The following is an 8,994-nucleotide window of genomic DNA, read 5'->3' as shown; positions in this document are numbered from 1 at the left end:
AGCTACAACGTAGTTTCATAACACATCTGTTTTAAATATTTATGTCCTAAGTTTATTGAAGTTTTCTTTGAGCGGTTCTGAGAGAAGACATCTTATTTATCATTTTTACCCCAAAGAGGTCAGCTTGAGTGTTAATTGTTTCTTTATCTGAGGCTAATATAAAATTCTTACCTGTTTCAAATTTGTTAATAGAGGTATTGAACAGTCTGGTAAACCCTTTCCAATTCCTGTCCATTCTGAACTTTTGAAAGCAGAGAAATGAAATGAAAATTTGCTACTAATGACAAAAATTTCCATTTAAAAACCCACTGTGGTGACTAGTCTCTGGTACTGATGACTGGTGTAAGTACGTGGAGTGGCATTTGGTTGGAAGGCTTTGCCCAAGTTTCCCCAAGGGAAGGCTACTCTAAATGCGAACTCCTAAGTCTCAAGTACTCTGTGTGTTCTCATGCACTTTTGATATGACATCTGTGTTTTTTAAAGTGCTGATCTTGTTTTCTTCTGTTTGTGTAGAAGTACAAATATACAGAGCAATTACTGTCTGGAGTTTCCTGTGGATTTCTTCCTATTTCTGAATTTGCAAGCAACATTCACCTTCCCAATTTCTCACAAGAGCGATATATATCTCAGTACCAAAGCCCTCTGAATTTATGGGTGTACCTTACATACATTATTATTAACATGAATATCCCTGGGTACTTCTCAGGAAAGAGAAATAGGTTGCACACTAATGCATCCTTGTGCAACTCCTCTGCCTCCTCCGGCAGACCAGGGAGGAGGATGGCTGTCTGGCCAAGCGCAGGTTTCAAACATTGCAGTCTGGCATCACCACAGAGGCAGTGCTGCTCACCTCCCTTTCCTCCACCTCATCCCCTTCCTCAGCACATCAAGCAGGTCTTGCCTGAGCTTTTTGACCATTTTAGCCTGAGCCTTCTGGAAAACAGGCGGGAGAGAGTCCCCTATCTCCAGCAAACTCTCCACTGGAGCTTGCAGGATGCTTGAGCCCTGCAAGGTCCCTCTGGGCTGGGGAAGTCCCAAGAAGGTGAACTGCTCCCCTGCTTTCTTCCCCCGGCTTCATCCCTGGGAGCTAACGGGCTTGCTGCAGGCTGGCTACGTGGGTTCTCATGCCCCTGCTTGCCAGCTGGTGCCGAATTGCTGGGCTACCGCTGTAGGACCTGGTTATGTACAATGAACTGATGCAGGAGTCATCTGATCATAATGGAAGTCACAAAGAAGGAAGGGAACAAGGGGAAAAAGAAAGGAAGGAAAAAGCATGCTGATAAATATTCCATAATTCTTTGATAAGCCCAACCAAGAAATGTATCCTGTGATCAGTGTGCTAACGAAGCTCAACATCACAGAAGTTAGCAGATGGTCACTCTACATTCACTCACCAATTTATACCAGGGAGAACTGTGAAGCTATGGGGTTGGGGTGGCTGGTACATAAAAATTTTAAAAGCGAGAGTAATTTGAAAATATAAAGAGGCTACAACATTATTTTTCTTGTGCTCAGTCCAAGAGAAAACGTATGCAGTACAGTTGTTTTTTTTTAATTTCTGTCTATCTGTGTGCATGTGTCTGTACGTTTGGATGTATGGAACATCTTTTATCTTTCTAAAGTACAAAATGTTTTCTTACTTAGAAATAGTGACACTGCATATAAAGATTTTACTTCTCCTACAAATATTTCTGTTAGAATTGTACTGAGTTTCTGAAGTACATTTAAAACCACGATGTGGATAGAAAAGCATTTTCATATATAATTGTATTTTTATATTTTTATGTAATATATTTTACATATATATATGATTTATATATAATGTAATATAATATAATATAATGTAACATAATATAGTATAATTGTAAGCTACCAATTTATAAATGTGTAAGTATTTGGAATAGGGAGCCCTCATGTAGTCCAGCTATTGCATAGCATCTTGTGTAACGAGCTCCAAAAAAAGATTCACCATGTCATGGTTTGGGTTTTGGGTTTTCAGGTGTGCCTGACTTGGTTTTCAAAGATGTGTAAGGCAGTGTTGTTCCCCGTCCACAGTCTTTTGCATTAAGCAATAGAATATACTGATTGATAGGGGAGTTATTTCAAATAATTTTTTTCCACAGCTCCTTCCCACCACACTTGCAACATATGGGGGGACAAGGCAGAATCCTGAAAAATGCTCAGCTGTTTGGCCTGGACTTTTGTTTGTGATTTGGGAAAAAGCGTATGTGGTCTGCTCATTTTGTGCCTAAGGGTGTATCTTGAGTCTGGGAGGGAGCAAAAGGACTCTGGGTCACTTTGAATGCTCCTGCTTTCCTGAACTCTGTTGTGAATGAGTCTCCTAGTGTAATTGCGATTGCAGTGATAGGGGGAAATGAGCTCTTCATTGTTGCTTTAACTCAAGTTCCTCCACAGCCAGCCTGCTGGTTCTTTAAAGACATTGCCTCATACCTCAGAGAAGCACTGGATTTTCAAATTTTGCTCCTGAGTTTATCCCTAGAATTAAATTGAACTTTCACTTTCATCGTAACAAAGATATTTGCTATACCTTAATCCAAAATCCATATGCTAAAGACTCAGTAAACTACCTTTTTTTCCTCAGACGTTCAGAAGGATTTTATATCTTTGTGTGAATAATATCTCTCTGCAAAGTAGCTAATAGTTTCATCTGCTTTTATATTAGCAGTAATAATAGTGTTGCAAAAGAAACCATTTTTGGCAATAGAGTTGAGAGGTTTACAGCAGTCGTAGCTTTTAAGATCCCAGTTTAACACAGCATTTAAGCACCCATTACACCATCAATGCTGGGGCAAAAGTACCGGTGGGCCTTTTAAACAGTGACGCACATACCTCTTTGGAGGACGCCCACTATTTTGAAGTTGGCTGGATACTGTCCTGGAATAATTTGAAATACAGAACTCGTCATTTTGGAGGCAGCCCTGTGCTGTGGTAGTTGGATCATCACAAGGGCAGCCAGATATGGCTTACAGCCCTGAAGAAAATTGCCCTAGACCTACACAGCTTCTTTGTGGGTTATTTTCCAAGACCACCCCACAGAGTTTGCTGCCCACCACCGTAGTGTTTTACCTCACAAAAGAGGTAGCATTGGACAACCAGAGTGTTCGAATTGGAATCTTGTGAGATCTCCTTTCCTTTGCCCTCTGACTTCATCCCTTCTCTCCCGGCACCCTTCCACCCCAGCTCTGCATTCTGACCACATCGCAAGCCTCAGGAGGTTCTGTGGCTACCTCTGCTATGGAACTTAACAGATTAAAGGCCCCACATATAACAAGATCTTTCTGGTAATACAGTGAATATTAAAGTAAAATATATATCTGTCAAGACAGACAGATCTGGTAAGGGTCTGTGTACATGCACGAATATATATATGCAGAAAATCATAATGTAGCTAAAGATTGAAGAGGCTGGAGAGTGAAGAATAAGTGGAAAGTGATTAAATGGTAAGTGATATCTTAAAAGCATATGAGAGATTTTAAAAGGATCCATGCAGAAAACAAAGAGCTATTAGTTAAAAAAGGTAAATTGCAGATAGCACTACTCTAATATCAGTCCCACAATAGCCATCAGAGATGAACCAGTAATGTAATTTCTTTTAAATGGATGCCATTCCAGTCACACTTATCATCTGCAGAGAAATATTTCTAATATCTATATCAGATGATAAAACTATTTTCATTTATTATTGTACTAGATTTTTTCCCAATGTTCCTACCACATTTTGTTCTTTCTGCACGTCATTTTTTCCCTTCTATAGCAAACATTGATCTTGCAAGTTGCCTCATTTTGTTTTTTGTTGTTTTTTTTTTTAATATAAGATTCACGCATTAATAGAAATTTAAGAAACAGGAAATATTGCCTTGCTTCAAAAATGAGATAAGCCTTTCTGAATTTCAGCCTATATGTAAGCACACATACAAATGCTCTGTATGTGATGTATATTTATAATGCATAATTTAGATATATCTAAAGTAAATAATTTTAGTCATTTCTGTGGTAGTCAATACGCTTTCTCTCACAACATTTTAACAGGACTATCTGGTTTACTTACTTCTAAATTAAAAATAAAACCTAAATAATTTTCAGAAATGGATTTCTGCTGCATTAATGAGTGATGGATCATGGTGAAATAATGCAATAAGTACATGCTGTGGCCTTCTGAGAATAAAGCAGGGCTCTTTTTCCGTTTTGTATATTAGAATCACTTTGTAGATCAGACTTCACCTCCATTCACAACGGCGTTTAACCCCACTGTCTGATTATTATGGCTCTGATATAAATATACCAAATGTTAGCAGCATTGGAGAAGACATATACGAAAACCAACATTAGTCGTGTGATAAAGTCTATAAAAAGTTTGCTGTGTAGCCCTGAGGAGTAATTTCTGTTTCCCAGTCAGTAACTGGAGAATAAGATGCACTGTGTTTCAAGGCCTTGAAAGCTTGTTTTGTAATGAGACTAACAAGCTAAAAACATTTATTTTGTATGAATGAAGTTAGGGACAATTATGAATACCTGTGTAAGAAAGATATTTCTGGTTGTAGAAGGTTCTGTTACCCAGTAAAATAAAGTGTAATGAGATTCCATGTTTGAAAACTCAAAGCTATACACATTCAGACAAATATTACAGGAGAAAAGTCAATTTACATTGAAATAACTAAACTAGAGAACTCTTGGATTCTTTATCACTGCATAGGATACATGCTTTGCGCTGAAAAAAAAATAACAGCCCTTGCTTCCCAAGGGGTTTATTTTATGGTCTTGTGCCCATCTTCACAAAACAAGCCTTCCTCTTCTTGCAGTAAAGCGGGTGGGCTCATTGAGGCAGAAGAACAAAATAGTCAGCCGTAGTTTTCACCAAAGAGATTTGGTATTTGTATGTTTATTTAAAAGATTAATACAGACAAGATGTTATTCTCCCTTAACTAGTTATTCCTTGATACTTAATATATGATTGCAAGTATAGGAAACTCAACAGAAAATTCTTTGGTACACTGATATTTCTACTTCATGGTTAATTTTAATATCTGGGTTTGTTAATATGACTTACAGCTCTTATTGAAATCAACTACAAGCCTCAATACTTAAGGTCTTTTTCTATGGGATTTACAGAGATGTCAATTTCTGATTCAGTGACTGTTCTTAAAAAAAAAAGATAAGAAATTAAATTCCTTATTTTAAAAATATGTACAATTCTGCTGTTGTGAGTACATGCATATAAAAAAAGAATAAATTAAATGACCCTTTGTTATGAAAATCTATATATTTTATTGCCATAAGTCATCTGAAAATTTTATGACTTCTTACTTGCCTTTTCAGTTTAACGTCCATATTCTTTAATTAGTCTTGCAAAACTTACTAGAAGGTAGGTCTAGAACATTTTATATCAGCTAAATTATAAAAAGAAAATGAATTAAACAGAATAATTGAAAAAGTAAGATAAATGAATTGGTAGTGCAAAATGGAATAATTTTTCAATCAGTGTAGTCAAAGTATTCAATTTTTAGACACAGTTATTTTGAGGTTATTTTTTAAAAGTATTAAGGTAGGATGTTTTAGCCTGTAAACCTGATATTATCACATTTTAGCTGAAGCATACCAATTCATTCTACAAGTCATTAGATTATTTTTTTCAAATTAGTTATGGCAAATTCATTTTTTCTCCTTCAGAATCAAAGCATATCGTATCCCATCTCCCTTGAGCTTTCCATCTTTAAGAAAGTCCCAATCATATCCCACAACAATAACTCTAGTGTTTCCACTTTCAGTAATTGGATGGATAGAATTAATAAGTCCTTGGCCAAATAGCAGTATTTGTTTTAGATTCGTTATATTTTTCTCTAGATTGGAGTGCCATGAAGCCATCTGATCTGACTATGAAATAAGTGGTTTTGTAGTGTTTAAAATAGATGATATATCAGGTTCTGAGAGTCTACGTTGATCTAATGCATTGAAAATGTAGAAGATTGTGCTCTGGAAGACGATTTGAGATGTGGCTGTTTTAGCACTTCCACTTACAGACTATAGTGATGTCACATGCCTGAAAAACAGATACCTGTAAAGCACCTTTTAAAACATCATTTGAATTTTCCACTAATAAAGCATTAAACACTTTTCTCAGAGCATCTGCTGAAAAGCAATAAGGAATGTGACTCCTAATAAAATACAGATATTTCCTGATTCCCAGATCAGAATTTACTTACAATGCCATTTAAAGAACCTTACAGTCTTGAGAAATTAAAAAAGTTATTTCTCAAACAACTCCACCAGTATAGGCTGCAGAGCCTACTGAACAATATCAAAGCAGTATCATAAATGTTGTGAATAATTTGCAGAGAATAACTTTGCTCCCAAGTTTGCAGGACAAGGACTGGAGGTGCTCAGCTGGGAGGGTGTGAGGGAAGGCGAGAAGAGAGTCTGCCTGCCACACAGCTCTGTCACCCTGGGTGGGTTAGACACAGGCTACAGAGCTTTAGGGCATTCAGGGAAAGGAATCGACCCCTTTGGTATTTCATATATTGAGTAATCTCCATCCTCTTTCATTCCACACAGCGTTGGGGATACAGAGAAGTCTTAGACTTGGGAACATCATCCACAGATGTTTATATACATTGCATGTCTCACTAGATGTTTATAGGCACATATACACACACAGAGGCATGCACAAACACGTCTTACAGCCTGTCACAGAAGCTTGGTCAAGCAGCCTTTCAGTCGTTCAAGACAATGCTTCAGGTTCACTCTGTGTTTTGAGTTACATCTACGTCACTTTCTGAGCATCACATTTTAAAATTTGGGTTGTTAGAGGCAGCTTGTTGGAAAGCGATGTAAACTGCAAATGTATCTGAATATCAAAGAATTCATGACATTTTTGCAAAGAGTTAAAAAACACTGGCCACAGGGAACTGTTATATTCCAGCTGAGTAATTCTTTTCTGCTTTCTCATTTTCTTATTATTTTCTCAATTGTGTATTTGGTATATATCTGTTAAATCTTTATACCTTTGTTGTGACTCTGTTCCAATGACAGAATGAGAAAAGGTAATTTTTACTTCAGTGCAAAAAAACACAAGGCAGAAATCCTGTGCAATGTTTTAAGCATTTTGTTGGCTAGAAATATGTATGTGGGCACCAACTGATTCCTTTTTCTCTGTTTCTGAACAGTACTCACCCCAATAATGCTGTAGAAATAATTAATAAAAAGAGGTGATGTGTTCCCACTTTTTGCTTTTGCTAATAACATTTTGTTTAATGGGTGTGTCAGATGTTCATGTAACACAATGAAGTAATGAAACGGAGATACTAAAAAATGTACCAGTCTGCCTGAAAGTTATTTGTTTTGAACAGTTACATATATTAATTTATCTGAAGCCCAGGAAATGCACTAAGATAAAGGAAAAGCGCTTTTTTATTTACTTGATGTTGATGTCACCTAACACAATCATATTGCAACCTCAATGATGAGGCAAAAAGCCTGTTAACATGAACCAATGCAAATTCAGGTGGAAAATACAAAGTACTCCAGTGGACTATACGCCCTTGAAAATCAGAGTGTAATACCAAAGTGATCCAAGGCTTTCAGAAGCTTCTGCTGAAGTTCTCTGACACTGTGTTGGCAGGGCTTGCAGCACAGGTAATCAATTGTTGAAAATACCTAAGGATCTGGGACCTACAACTGGTCCATCTTTGCCACACAGGTACTCTTGCAACACAACCTTAGCAACAGGCTGCATGGCAGAAAACATGGCAATTTTATTCCAACAGTAAAACTTTCCTGGCAGAATCTTTTATTAGTGAATTCAAATCAGATTTTTTTTTCATACTTGTACTTTTTATATAAAATAAAATGTATAATTTGGAATACTCATCATGGGGTCTGCATTTACTGTTGTTTCACTCTTGCATTTGGGTGTATACGGAAATCAATGTGTTTTCTTTTTGACATGTTAGGTATGTTTGTTCTCCGTACAGAACTGCTGGGCTCTTATTAGGCAACACCTTGGTTTTGGTTTATTAGAATGTAGTATAACCCTGAGAAGTATCTTAAACTACAAGGTGTAATGGGAATCCATCTTAATCAGCCCCTTATTTTTTGGCTTTCTTGGGGCCAGCTGAGGAACTGGGTGGATTTTGGTTAATACCTACTTAGGTATTTCTTAGTAAAGTTGCAGCGTTCCATATTTTCATGCTTTGGTTTCAATATGCTTATGCATTATCAGATTTTCACTTGTTATTATAGGGTGACATACATATACCCTTTTGTCATGGTTTAACCCCAGCCAGCAACTGAGCCCCAGGCAGCCGCTGGCTCACTGCCCCCGCAGCGGGATGGGGGAGAGAACCAGAAGAGTAAAAGTGAGGAAACCCGTGGGCTGAGATAAGGACAGTTCAACGGGGAAAGCAAAAGCCATGCACATGCAAGCAAAACAGAAAAAGGAATTCATTCGCCGCTTCCCATGGGCAGGCAGGGGCTCAGGCATCACCAGGACAGCCAGGCTGCATCACACCTAACAGGTACTGGGGAAGACAAATGCCATAACTCCGAACGTCCCCCGCTTCCTTATTCTTCCCCAGCTTTACATGCTGAGCAGGACGCCACGTGGTATGGAATATCCCCTTGGTCAGCTGGGGTCAGCTGTCCCAGTCGTGCCCCCTCCCAGTGTGGTGTGAGGAGCAGAAAAGACCTTGACTCCGTGTCAGCACTGCTCAGCAGTAGCGAAAACATCCCCAGGTTATCAACAGTTTTCCATCACAAACCCGAACCACGGCCCCATACCAGCTACTCTGAAGAAAAAGAACTCTACCCCAGCCAAAACCAGCATGCTTTTTTTTCTTCCTGATCAACAAGTCTAGATGTGCGTCGATGAGCAAGAGCTCCATCGGAGACAGTCTCTGTTGATGTACTGCTATCGAGTCGTGCCAGAGAGCATTCCTCAGCACCGTGTGTTATTGCCTGTACTTGTCCCCAGCCACAGAA

The 8,994-nt window shown here is 38.2% G+C and overlaps 1 long non-coding RNA gene across 1 annotated transcript in view; it reads left to right on the top strand.

Moving 5' to 3' along the window:
- Positions 1–266: 266 nt before the first annotated feature.
- The window catches only part of LOC308064105, a 407,604-nt gene continuing 398,876 nt past the window's right edge, over positions 267–8,994 (top strand). Inside the window, exon 1 of the long non-coding RNA XR_013928205.1 lies at positions 267–8,676. This is a non-coding gene — a long non-coding RNA (uncharacterized lncRNA). The remainder of the gene's footprint in view (positions 8,677–8,994) is intronic.

The sequence above is a fragment of the Falco punctatus genome (genome assembly GCF_963210335.1).
Source record: "Falco punctatus genome assembly, chromosome: 5".
Lineage (NCBI taxonomy): Eukaryota > Metazoa > Chordata > Aves > Falconiformes > Falconidae > Falco > Falco punctatus.
The sequence above is the reverse complement of the archived record's forward strand: the minus strand, read 5'-3'. Positions and strand labels throughout refer to the sequence as shown.